General features: G+C 40.9%; 1 protein-coding gene across 11 annotated transcripts in view; it reads left to right on the forward strand.

Moving 5' to 3' along the window:
* The first annotated feature begins 6545 nt into the window (after nt 1-6545).
* CLOCK (clock circadian regulator) overlaps nt 6546-14052 on the forward strand; it is a 64976-nt gene continuing 57469 nt past the window's right edge. For 7 of the 11 annotated variants that reach the window (XM_059844816.1, XM_059844822.1, XM_059844819.1 and 4 more), the window contains exon 1: nt 6547-6725. The gene's annotated coding sequence lies outside the window, so the exon portion shown is untranslated. Of the gene's footprint in view, nt 6726-7260; nt 7377-14052 lie in introns of those variants that run through there. The other 4 variants (XM_059844817.1, XM_059844820.1, XM_059844825.1 and 1 more) reach the window with 2 other exon arrangements.

Consider the following 14052-nt stretch of genomic DNA (forward strand, 5'->3'; position numbering starts at 1 on the left):
TGCTTCAGTCAATAAACTCCTGTGGTTTTAAAAGCCAGTTGTGGGTCCCTAATAAACAGGTATTGTGTTCGGTTTGCCTCTTATCCAAGGTAGATTTTAATGACTTTTCTATTTCTTACTTCAAGAAAATATTCATTTGAAGTTTATATTGAAAGAAGGCTCAGGGGAGACCAAGTCTATAAATACCTGAATGGAGGGTATAAAGCAAACAGAGCTGAGGTGTTTCCAGTGGTGCCCCATGGCAGGACCAGAGGATATGGGCACAAACTGAGATGCTGGAGGTTCCTTCTGAATACCAGAAAACACTTTTTTACTGTGAGGGAGAACAATTGAAATGTTGCATAGTCTTCTTCCTTGGTGGTGTTCAGAAGCTGTCTGGACATGGCTCTGGACAGCCTGCCCAAGGTTGATGGTACTTGAACTGGAGGGTTGAATCAGGTGACATCTCTTACAAGCCCAGCCAGGCTACAGTTCTGGAAATCTGTGATACACAGTGTCTGTGTACAGCCAGGCTACAATTCTGGAAATCTGTGATACACAGTGTCTGTGTACAGCCAGGCTACAATTCTGGAAATCTGTGATACACAGTGTCTGTGTACAGCTAGGCTACAGTTCTGGAAATCTGTGATACACAGCGTCTGTGTACAGCCAGGCTACAGTTCTGGAAATCTGTGATACACAGCACACTGTTCTTAGGCATAACTGTGACACAAACCACCTTATTCAACTATTTAATAGGACTACACCAATCATTTTACTTACAGTGCCATACAGAGTCAATGTGCTTATGAATTTGGGTTCAGAAAACTTTGGCACCTTGTATTGACTTCAGCAATTGTTGCTTTACCAGACATTCACATATATATTTTTTGTACATATATTACAAGTTACTCTGCTGAGTTCTGCCCAGCATTGTATTGTAACTAAGAAAAATGAGGCATGCAGTTTACACAACATAAAGAAGCTAATGTGATCAAAACATTTCCTCTATCTAGATTCTACCTGTACTTACTGCTGCTGAATTGTTAAAATGACTGAAATAATTATAGGACTAACACAGTGTATCTAGTAATGTACTCTCAGAGAAAGAAAATAATTCACTAAATATGTAGAAATTGTGAACCAAAACTATGATGTATTGTTGCTAGAGTATAATAGCACTGTACTTTTTTTTTTTTTGTGAAAAGCAATTCCACAGTGGCTTTCAGTTAATTAATAGCTGCTTTTAGTTCATCAAGTTTCAGTAAAATATTTTCCTTTTCTACCTTGCAAATATTTTTATAGACGAAGACTGCCATCTACTGATATTTTACATTTCAGTTTTCATTAATTATTTTAAAACTGTCTGGTAAATACTAGCATAAGTACTATATTTCCTCCTTAAACTAATCTCATATTCAGAATCACACAAATATTTAGTACCTGCTCTAATTTTTTCTTGCTTCATCTCAAATTATAAATGCTTGTACAATTTGTTTGTTACTCAAGTTTCCCAGATCTGATACTGATGAATTAAGAAAATTAATTTTAATGTTATATTATTGAATAAAGATTGGCATAGATATCATTCTAGCTCTAAAATTTTAAGACCACCAGCTCAAGAGTTACTGAAATAATTCAAGTAATTGAGATGCACTACATATTCTTTTAAAATGCATGTAAAATGTTCCAAAGATGCTTATTATTATTTTTACTTTCTAATTAGGCAGCAACACTTGCAGGAACGGAAATGTCTTCAGAGGAGGCAAAAGTATGTGAAGCTAAGAGAAAGTTGTGGAAAGCATTATGCAAAAGAAGTTTACAAATGCTCCAGAGGATGTTTGGGTTATAATTATTCTTTATTTGTCAAGGTAATTACATTCTTGCATAAGATGTAGAATACTTCAATACAAAGAATTGGACTGGTAATTAAAAAAAAATCTAGAAAAATTAAATACAAGAGACTAATGAAATAGCAATTTTTTGGAAGCAATGGAATCATGGAGCATCTGACCTACTCGATTTGTTAATTCACTTTGTGAGAGTTAATTGCTCACTTTTGTTCAAATACATGGAAGACTTATTTTGCTGTGCATGCTTATCAATCACCATGTATGCAACCTTACTGAGATCTCTGGGTTTCACTAAGAAGGTGGTGTCCACTGTTTGCAGTTTCTTTTCTCAGCGGGAGTGGTCTAACGGGATTGTTCTACCTTTATTTCCCCTTTGACTAGAACAAATCAAAAGCCCATCAGGAAATGTCTCAGTTATGCAAACTGAGGAAATCTTGTTAGTTTATCCACTGCCCTGTAAATTCTCTAATGGTAGCTGAAGTTCTGACAGGATGCAGCAGAAATGTCAAAGGACTCCCATGATTAGTTCTGTGTATGTTAGCAATTCTATTAGATGTTTTTGAAAAGCACTGAGAATTAGTACAGAATGTTTAACCATTTCTTAGATTCAGACAAGTTTTATCTTTTCCTCCTTTTCAAGTTTTTTGGGCTGGAGTTTCTTCTCAATTGTCAGGAATCAATTTTTTTCCAGAAGCAAAAGGATTAGGACAACCAAATGAAATTGTTAGAATTACAGTAATTTAAATTTCAAGATCTGAAGAGAGAAAATAGCGGCCTTTCTTGATTTTCATTTGATTTGTATAATGTAGAACAAATCCATTGCATAAATTGCAATGGATATTTTACCAGTGCATAAATAAGACCCTCTAAGGAAACTTGTAACCCCTTAGGAATGAGTATGAGTATCCTCAAAATCTCTCATCACTATTAACAAAACTGGCTCACCTGTCTTTGACCTCCAAGGTCCACAGGCCACACCAGCTGATTTAACTTCAGGCAGATATAAAAGATCCTAATTGCTCAAAGTGCTGGAGGGGAACAAGAAAAACTCTAATGATTTTGGTGTTTGCTATGTCTGTGTTTTCTTCATCCATTGGTTGGTTTTGGGAGTTTATACAGATTGTATTTTAAATAGTAACTATGAAAATAATGAACATGGTAAGGCATGGTAAAAATAAAAATATACAAAGGTTTCCCTGACGTTACTTAAGGAGTGGAAAAGTATTTAATGTTAAACTAAGATCTAGTTTAAATACAGAAAAATGTATGTTACAGATTCAAAACCATCATTTAAACTCTACAATGGACAAAATCAGTTTTAAAAATTTAGTGAGGAATGAAACTGAGGCACAGTGCTTGAAGTGTCTGTTAGCTTTACTAACATATTTCATATACAGTGCCTGCCATGTATTTTTAATTCAACAGCTCTTTAAATCACAATGATCTAGAAACAGGCTAAATAAAATCTGTCCTGCAATTCTTATAACAAATTAAAGTAGAAGCAGACTACAGGAAAAGGTACTTGTGTTCTTCAAATGCTTTAATAACTTCAGTAATTTTACAAATAATCTATACCAGAAGTGTCATTATATTTCCTTATTCTTTTCTAGTATTCCAATCTGTTAACTGGTTAATAAACACCTCAACCTGCTGGCCTGAAAGTTTCCAGAAGGCAAGTTTCTCAAAGCCATTGTAAACTGCTGCATTCAGAATTACAAGGACAGGTATATAAACTGGTGAAATATAAGGCAGGCTCATTGGAATAGCTAAACATAGGGGAATATATCTAAAAGCAGAAGGCACTAGGAATATTTCTAAATAATTCACATTATGAAACATTTTATGCTGTTTGTAATCATTAGATCTAAATGCCACTTTTTAAATGTTGAAAAGATATTTGATTATTTTCGAAGGGAGAAAAAGATCTGATAAAAAAGCCAAGAATTTGTCTAGAATTTGTGTAATTCTGTGGTGAGGATATTGCTGAAGCACGGGGATTTTGCAATTTCACAGTAAGATATTTTATTGAGATAAAAACATGTATTGCTCGAAAAAAAGTAATTAAGATCATGTGTTCTGACATAAGTTAGTTCAAATATGGTTTTCTACTCCTTTGGTACGCCTACTGGTGAACACCTACTGGGGGATACCACTGCTGGAAGCTTTTATTTTCCAGATTCAGAGATAACTAGTAGATGCATTGCAGAGACAATGGCTTATCTGCCGTTATCTGCCACTTCAAACTAGAACACTTGCGAGTAGTTTTAAATGTAAATAGGTCATCGGGGACTTCAGATACCATGGCACAGTCCCTTCAAGTATCAAAGCTGGCTGCTATAAAAGTCGCATTGCTTCCTCTCAGCATCGAGCCTCCCTCCCACACCTGTGGCAGCTGCAAGGGACACAGGCACAGTGTGTGACAGTGGGAGTGACAGGGAAAGAGCCAAACCTCCCCTCTGGTGACCGTGTCTTTGTCCAAGCAAAGTGACCACACGGTTGTAATTAAAGCCATCAGATGTGACAAAGCAGCAGCAAAATCCAAGCTAATCTGCAGGTTAAAACCAGATGTTTCTGGTTTTGAGTCAGTTAGATTGTTTGGAAGAAAAGGCTCCAGGAATATTAGCCAACCTTGCTTTGCAAGGATTATGTGGATTGTGACAGGCTTTCAAGTCAACATCCACTCATTTTAGTATTCTGGAGTGATGTGAAATTTAGTTTCAATACCAGTTTTCTCAAACAGACCCTCTTTTGAAACGGCCAGCATGGATCAAAAAGGAACACATTAAAGCAGGTGGTTGTTCTGTGGCTCTGAAATACACTATGCAGGATGGCAACGGCATTTCTCTGGGAAACTTGGCTATAGTTAATGGAAGTGCATTGGAAATTTCTGCATTTCCAGCTCAATGCAGTCCCACCACTCACCAATTCACAAAAGATCTGTGCTCCTAATTTGGCATTGTTTAGAAGCTGTGCTGGCTCTCACATAGCCCCTCTGAGTGAATCTGAACTATCATTACACAGCAAAGTCACAGTGATGACAAGAACAGAGCAATAGTATTTCTAGGAGAAGAACAGTTTCATAAAACTATCACACCACCTCTAAGCTGTCCTGTCCCTTCAGGGTTCTACAAAATACTGCCAAAAGAGAAGTAGCATTAAAAAAATGACCTCGCTTAGGCCACAGCTTTGGCAGAAAATGCAAATGTGCATCATCTCCACAGCTGTGTTGCCTGTTCAGATCTTGTCAAAGAATAATTTGTCACTGCAACATTGCAGTAAGTAGGTGCTATGCTCCTATGTCATGCAAGGTGTGAGAGTGCAGCATCCCTACTTTTTCTGAAGAATTATCACTGGTTACTAAAGATCTTTTGGCAAATTCGATAGATACACCCTGAAGTTATTTGTAGCCTCCTGGATTCTCTGCCGTATTCTTGTTCTGATAATTAGGCATTTTTTTTTGAAAATATTCCTACATTTTCTCCTGGATGTTCCATTCCTACTGTACCCTATTAGCTCTACTACATTTCATCAAAAGAGCACTATTCTTTGTGCAAGAGATAATATTATTAGCTTTCCTTATGTTACATTTTCCTCAACAGTAAGCTGGAATCAGAGTATTATGAATCAGTAACAAAACTAAGTATTTTTACTAATGCTTTTCTGAATTCTTTCAGTGGAAAAGCTCATGGTTCGCTCTTTGGGAGCACTACTGGTAAAGAAGCACCTGACCCTACAGTATCTTTTCATAAGACTTTGGTCACAATTGTGAATCAAATGAGGAAACTGAACTACCTGAAAAGTAACCCATAAAGGAAATTCATGACAATTTGCAGTCAAGTTCTTTATTTTGTTCTAGACACAAACACGAATTAAATTTCTATAGATACCTGAGTAGCCATTTATCTAAAAGTATCAACTGAAAAATAAAATCCTTTTTAACTGAGAGAAAAAAATTGGGATGGCTTACACAATATTACTCCTAAACGTTTTATTTTACAGAAAACGGTTCGCCTTCTGCAAGCATAAGAGGATTATGTTTAAATAGTCGCCGCATATTATCGAACGCTATTAAAAGCCTCGTACACGCAAAAGGGTTGAGGCAAACACGGCTGGTCTCTGCCGCTCTGGGAATTTCACCCGTTTATGGACAGGAAAGAAGAAACCGCGGACCTCCGCTGGGACGGGTTCGTTGAACCCTAAATACCTCGGGACGCATTTCCCGGAGAGGACCCGGGATGTCGCTTGCTCCGCTTTGGGAACGCGCGTGCGACCGCGTTCTGTGCCGGGTTCACCGCGCCAATGGGGGAACGTCTCCGTTCAGCGAAGCCCCTTCCGCGGTCTCGGGGAAGGGGCTCTGCGCCTGCAGCACGGTGCCGGCTGATGCCGCTCGCAGCCCGGTTGCCCGCCCGGCGGCCCCCGCGGCTCGGCGCCACTGCCCTTTCCGGCGGGCGCAGGGTGAGGCGACGCGAGGTGAGACGAGGTCAGGCAGGCGCGCGCCCGCCGCGCCTGCGCAGCACGCGCAGCCCGCCCCCTCTCCCCTGCGCACGCGTGGAGAGGAGCGCGCGCAGAGCGGGGATCGCCGCCCCGGTGTGCCGCTCCTGCGCACGCGCGGCGGCCGCGGCGGCCCCGGGGTGCCGCGGGGGTGCAGTGCGCGCCGGCGCACGCGCGGTGGCGCGAGGCGCCGCGGCGGCCGGCGGCGGTGGGGGCTCGGCGGCGCAGGCGCAGTGGTGTCGGGGGGACTCCCGGGCCCGGGTGCTGCTGTGCCGCCGCCGCCGGAGGAGCAGGAGCAGGAGGTTCAGTCAGGCAGTGCCGGCGGGCGGCGGGCGCGGGGCTGCGCGCGGGGAGCGACGCTCGCCGGGGCAACGCGGGCGGACAGCGGCAGCGCGGGGCCAGGTGAGCAGCGAGCGCGGCGCCGGGCGGTGCGGGCGGACCCGCCGGGCCCCGGTGTGCGGTGGCGAGGGGAAGGCGAGGACGCGGCACGGAGGGGAGCGGTGGAAGTTTGACAGCGCCGGCGTGTGTCTCCCGCCGCGAACCGGGGGGCGGGAGTGCAGCGGCTGCCCTTGGGCGGGCACGGCCGCGGCCGGGGGCGGGGGGCGCTCGCGGGGCACCCGCTAGGCCCGGTGACCCACTTTGCTCCTGTCACAACTCCCGGGCGCGTCGGGAGCGCTGCCCGCCTGGCCCCGCGCCCGCGAACCGGGCAGGGCGGGCGCAGGACTCCACGGCATCCCCCGGGCCGGGCCGGGCCGCGCCGCGCCGGATCGAGTAGAGCCGCGAGCGGCACCTCCCCCCGCGGCCCCGCCGCCGCCGCTCCGCGGGGCCGCTCGTCCCGCGGGCGCGGGGGGAACGCGCCCAGCCCCGCCGCCCCACGCGCGGGGGAGGTTTCCGCGGCAGCCCTGCGGAGCGCGGGTGTTTACACGGCGGGCGAGCGGGCGGGCGGCGGTCGGTGCCCGCTCGGCCCCGGGCCCTCCCCGCGGCGGGACAGCTCTGCGGGGCCTCCGGCTCCGGGCGGTGGCGAGAGCGTGCCCCGCGCTCTCCCTGCGGCAGGTGGGCTGGAGCTGCGGGGTTGCGTATGCACTTGTAGGCTTTTTTTCTTCCCCACCCCCCCTTTTTTTTCGTTCCGATAACTTTATTGGGGTAACTGCAGCGTGTTCGCGCTCGTAAAACCTGAGGGATTCTCAGTAGCCCCCTGTCCTTTTTCGAGTTACTGCGGCCTTAAAGTCAGTGTGTTAAATACTCCGTGCATGCAGGTGTGAAATATGACCAGCGAGGGACTGGAAATCCGTGGTACTTCAGTTATGTGTTTGGGTTAAGGTGGATCAGGGTTTTTGGTTGGTTTCACTTTCAAATTCCAGGTACTTTAGGCGTCGATATTCATTCGAAATGTTTTTTTTTTTTTTTCCATGAGGAGGAGTGCTTATGAACTAATCAAATATATTTGCAGTGAGATTTTTTTAAGGCCGTTGTTTTCATGTGCTGATAAGCGTTTACCTACCAAGAGGCACAGGGAAAGTCAGGTAGGCTTTGGCTGGACCATGAAACTGCATGTAGAGGCAGAGTGGCCAGTCATAGAAGCTGATGCTCTGAATCCTCAAAGTTGGTATTTTTTCTTAAATGACTGGTTGACAAACAATGCTTTTGGTGGCAGTATTGACTTGACCTGGCCTGCCTCTTCCTTGCTCCAGCTGCACCAGCACAACGGTTCGTGGAATTGTGTCCCATAAGTAGCTTGAGGAAATGATTCAGGTTAAAATTAACTACCATGGTTTTATGTTTTTGTTTTTTCTTTTTAATGTGGTTATATTTAACCTGTATAATTTCTCTGGCTAACAGGTGTGACAGGAGGTAAGAGCACTGTTTAAGCAAATACCCTAGAGAAAGAAGTACTTGAGAAATACACCTCGACTGTGGTAGTCCTGGCAAAGTTCAGTATGAACAGTTGCAGTTGTTTCACAACGTTCTGTTTTACAGAAATAATATTGACTTTGTTTATAAATGTCTGTAGGGTTCGGGCCTGTTATTTGAAATTGGGCAGCATTTAATTGTTGTAATAGAGGGATTCTACTTGAAAGTAACTCTGCTTTTAATTTTTTAAAATAAATTAAACTATTAATTTTCATATGTATCCACTTAAGATACTTCCTCAAACTCGTTACAGACTCTACTTTCAGATTGCCAGACATAATATATTTGGTTTAGGTTCCTTTTGAAGAATATGGCAACTTTGTCTGAGAATTTTGTTGGTAAGGCAAGGGTTACTGCTTCTTAACAAGCAATTCAAACAGGGAAAAAACCCCCAAACTTCCGGGTTGATATTTAATAGTTTAAGGTGCCATTCAGCCATGTCTTGTTTTTTATTCCTTCCGCTTCATGTTCTCGCATGGAAAAGTTTTAACACCTTTAGGTAAAATAAAAGAATGTGAGGAAAATGGTGTGTTTTCATTACTAATGCTCTTTTAAGGACCCCAAACCTCTGCTGTAGGTAACTTTAGTCTTTTTGTACTAAGCAATTTAAAAACTGAGTGGTAATTACCTTAAATTTAATTTGCAGTGTTGGTTAATTAGCTTCTTAGTATAGAATTTCACAGAAGTCATGAATCTTTGTGGTTGGATTGGTCTTGCAAAAGAAATTGCTGCTTTTAAGAGCTTTGAACTTTTGCTTTTTTTCCCCCCTCTATTTTAAATTTCTGCAAAAAGTTGAATATTAAATATGAGTTGATATTAAATAGCAGTAGAGGTATTGCCCCCCACCTTCTCCACATCTTCTTTATATGAAATGTTTTGTACACTTGGAAAGTTGTGATTTTTTTTTATTAAAATGAATAAACTTGTATTGAAAATAGTTGTGAATCCAAAATGCAGTTTGCTTCACTAGGTAATTTCCTCATTTGAAAGCAGTTCCTTTTTTATCTATGCTTTCCTTTAGGAGATACATATAATTTGTTGTCAGTGTCTCATGGTTTCAGCTTAGTTTTATAGATGGAGACTATGAATAGCTCTCCTCTTAGAGTAGAAAATTAGTATCTTAATACAGGTTTTAATACAAAATATAATTCAGAAGAAGTGGAATTACAGCTGAAAGGTGCCTTTTCATCACATTGTCATGAGTTAGTTTTTCTTGAGGCAAAGGCTTCGGTAGATCTCTGAAGTAAAGAAAAGTTCATTTTAGTGTTTCAGCCTTTTTAAAGTGCTAGCTTCTCTATCAACGCTGCAAACTGTGAAAGCCAAATGTGAAAGCAGGTGTAGAACTGTTTCTGAGGATTGGTGATGTTAGTAGGTAGTGGTGTAGCAAAGTCAGTCGTGATTGTTCCTGCCATTCTTACTTTCTGTTTATTTACTTTGCAAGGTATCTTTAACCTCTCAGTGCTAATGAACTGGTTCACGACTGAAGAGGTGGCACAAGACCAGGAGAGTCACCAGGCTGTTGGGAGAACACTGGCTGTTTTACAGGAGCTTTATCTCTAGAGGCAAAAAAAGTGTGAGACTACAGATAGTCACCAAACCACTCAGCTGTTTCTCTCATCTTAAGCTTATATTGAATTATTATTAGTAGCATTGATATTATTATTTTGGATTTATTGGTCTTTCAGAGTAAAAAGATGTGTTGGAAGCACATCTTCATTCCCTTAGCAGAATCTGAAATGAAAGATCTTGGTGTCTGTCTGTAACTGTGGCACAAGCAAATTTGGGTAGATCTGTTAGGAAGGTACCTCATTGACTTCTGTGTAGATGGTCCATCTGGGGAAAGGAACTTACTAGGATAGTTGGTTATTTTGTTAATTCAGTGGGAATCTGTAATAATTTTAAACTCTGACAGACATTACACTGTTTATTTGTTGTAGGACTTAAAAGATGTGAAATGCAAAATCATGGAAGAGAAAAGAGACTCAGGGTTGATGCTGCTGCCCTGCAGCATTGAATTCTCTATCCCTACTGCTGCCACAAAATTCCTTTGTCATGTAAAAGCCATTTTAATTTTGGTATACCTCACCTCTGAGTGTTTTAATTTATTGTCTTAGTGTTCTCTTACCATACTTTTTGTGTGTATTATAAATTCTTTATTATAGCTACTTTTAGAATATATAATCATATATATAAAATGTTTTGGTCCTCTGTGGTTGTCATATTTTTAATATTATGAGGAAATAACAAGGTTTCATAGACTCTTTCAACAGTTTAGAGCTGCACACTTTGGACTCTTTGCAACTGTTGCATTTTGTCAATAAAATCAGTGAATAAGTTTCCTTATTCTCTACTGACGTTCTGAGTGTATTATGAAACCATCATTAATAGTATTAATATTTTATTTAATATTTTATTAAATATAGATCCTTAAAAATTAGTTATATATATGAGATTTAAGAGTGAAAATGACTTATATTTGAAGTGTGATGCTTTTGAAGCTCAATATATACTATGGGCATTCCTCATATTCATGATAAAAATGTAGCCAAATTAGGAATAAATGTGGCTACTGCAATGCTTTTTTGTTAAAACTGTGTGTGTGATCATGTCAGAGTGTGTGAGAAGGCTTCAGTTTCGAAGCTAATGTCATTTTACCAGTAATGACAGCCTGGTACCAGGCTTGTTAAAACAAAACACTTCTTGGAGTAAGACAGATTCAGTAAAGTGGATTTTAAAAATAAATATATGTGACATAATTCTTCCATAGAGGTCTTTCTAGAGTTCCAGTAAAAAGCATATTTGCAGGTACCTCGGAGATGGTTTTGATGTATGTTATTTTTGGTATATGGCCAGATCCATAAAATAATATGGAGGAGTCAAAATTGATTTAGATGGGTTTTGTGTGTCCAGTCCCAAATAAAATTGGTATCTGTGTTAAAGGTTTCTAGGTTTTCACTAGTAAAGTGTTCCAAAGTTGAACACTGGAGTTTTGTTCTCATTCACATCTTCCAGAATCTTATCATAACCGAGCATCTTGGCATCTAAATCTGTTTACTATTCATAAATTAGGCAATCTGTAAATTAGGCCTTCACTTGTTCAAAGGCATGTTCAAACCACACCTCAGGCACACCTATGGAATTGGACTTGGACCAAAACCCTGTGGTGACTCTCCCTTTTGTTCAGAAGCACAAAGGAGTGAGGAGGAAGAGGTTTTGTTCATGTCTCCTGTAAAAAAAAAAAAAACACCCAAAATAAACAGCAAACCAACAAAATGCCAAAGCCTGGAACCTCACTTTTCCTTGCAGACAAGACGATTAAAGTCTAATTGGGCTAAAGAGATATACTAGGCCAGTTGTTTTCTTGGAGGAAGAGGACATGATGCCTATATTCTGGCCTGTGTTCCATTTAAAATTTTGAATGCCATTAGAAACTGGAACCCAAGAATTACATCTCTTCTTTGCTGCCTTAGAGAGGCATGCATACTTCTGGTGCTACTCTGTCCAGTAAAACTTTGCTTTTTATTTTTGCTTCCATATTCTGAAAATTGCCACTGAAATGAAAAGTTAGGAATTGTTGCATTTTCCCAGTGTGATGCAGAGCCTGCTGAGAAATTAGGGTTTGAACCCTGAAGACTAGAGATTGGCTTTCCAGTTTCTGTGATCCAGGTTACTGTGCCGTAACCCTCTGCTGCTGGACAAATGAGAGCACATCTTTTCCCCTCTGCTGGCATGTTAAAAGAATATTTTATGCCTGCTTTGATGGGAAAAGCTTAGCTATGTGTATGACAAGGGTGGGGACTTGGATTGTGAGTACTAACCTTACCTATGTCCTAGGCCTCCATAAACAGGTGAAGGCAAAATGCCCTGTTCGCTGGTTACTTACATAGTTTGTATCTCTATTAACTTTTGAAAAAGTCTTGCTGAATGACGCAACTCTCCCTGGCTTTGTTACTTAAGAATTGTAGATCCTTTTTGTAGATCCTTTTGTATCCTCTTTTTGTGCCCTGTTTTAGTGAAGACTGTGCTGCTTTGGGGTCTACTACAGCCAGAGCAAGCCACAGAACTTGCTAACCATGCTGCATAGTAGTACTCTTGCTGTGGGACACTTAGAAAAGGACGAATACTCTGGGAATGGGCTGATCATCCAGCATTATGTCAGAATTTTAAGTACTTTCTAGCAGGAAGTAGTATTGCTAACAACCTCATTTACAAGAGTTTTTAGCTTGCAGCATCACAAGTTTGTGAGTGTATCTCCATTGCTTGCAGAAGAATGATCCCAGATCCCATAAGCATGTCATTATCTGCTGAACTGGTAGATCTCAAGAACGTTTCAGCACTTTATTCATTGAGGCAAGTATTTGTGAATATAGAGGACAGGCTGGCTGCTAAGAAGTAGCTCTTGTGGGAGGTTAATGTGTGAGTTTCTTAATGTACATTAGAAACACTGAGGAAATACGTATTTTTGCATCTTAAATTATGATCTTAATTAAAGCATGAGATACTAAGCTGCCTAATAAAAAAGGTACTTCAAAACACATTAATACATCTAATTTAATATTTCAAATTCTGAGAATCCTGCTGCTGTTACAAATAAAACATAAGTCTCCTTTTTTTCTGTTTGAGTAAAGTTTTTCATGAAGTAGTTAATACTAGTTTCTGGCATTTAAGGGCCTTTGAAGTGTTTGGTGGCTATTTCATTGCATGTTAAATGTAATGTCAGTGTCTGCCTGTTGGGTTTTGGCTGTTACTGACATGCACCTTGGCAGAACACTGTTCCAAGAGTTTAGAGGTTGCTGTTGAGAAGGTGTTTGTGAATAAGACGTGCTAAGGTAGAAGGTATGTAATTTTTCAGATTACTCTTGCTAGGGATATGTTAAATGCTTGGATTTTCACCAGTCATCCAAAAGCCTCAAGATACATTAGGAGAAAAAACCTGTCTTGTTTCATGTGGTAACTTTCCCACCTTAGTTCCCCAAAGCTTAATTTGAAACCTACATGTGAAGTTGTAAAAATGATAAGAAAATATTTTGCCAAAAGCTGCTTATTTCCTTGGCTCAATTAACAACTAAGAAATTTTCCTCGATTAAAAGCTGTAGGGAGTTGCCTTTTTTAAAACCTGATTTCCTAAGAAAATGTGATTTATGCTTTTTCCTTGTTTTGTCTCATTCTTTCCTTACATATTCACCACTAGCTTTTGAAGTAGTTGATCAATTGTAGCCGTGTTTGTAGGAGGGATGGAAATCACAGACTAATGTTACCACAGGTTTTGGGAAGATGGGCAAGCTGCATAGAGAGAAATGTGTCACTGCCCTCTCTTGAGAGAGACATAATGCAATGGGATTTTGGTACTGACCTGTTTTTTTTAGCATGCACTGGGTCTGTGTTGGATAGGAGACCAGGACTTGTTTGTGTCATCAGGGCTTGAGGAGACAGGAAGAATATTGGACTGTTTTGGAAAAGGAGGGGGACCAACAATATCATAGTGTGACATTATTGCAAAATAATAATAAAAATAATATTTTTCTGTCTGCATAAGAACAAAAGACAGTATTTCCCAAATCAGATTTCCAATAAGCCCTCTTCTCTGTCTTGCAACACAGAGTTACTTGTTGAAAAGCAGGAACTGAATTTATGTCTAGAATGCATTTCTCAGCTTCTTTCCTGTCTGACCTGTATTTGCATTTCTTATTTATCATAATAAACAGCAGACTGAAATCAACTTGAAGATTTTTATGAAGTCTCAGTAGGGAATTGTAGCATGTCCTGCTGGTTGGTTTAGAAAAACTGAAAATCTACTAATGCTAAAAGTGAAGAAAAT

The sequence above is a fragment of the Haemorhous mexicanus genome, chromosome 4, assembly GCF_027477595.1.
Source record: "Haemorhous mexicanus isolate bHaeMex1 chromosome 4, bHaeMex1.pri, whole genome shotgun sequence".
In the NCBI taxonomy this organism is placed as follows: domain Eukaryota; kingdom Metazoa; phylum Chordata; class Aves; order Passeriformes; family Fringillidae; genus Haemorhous; species Haemorhous mexicanus.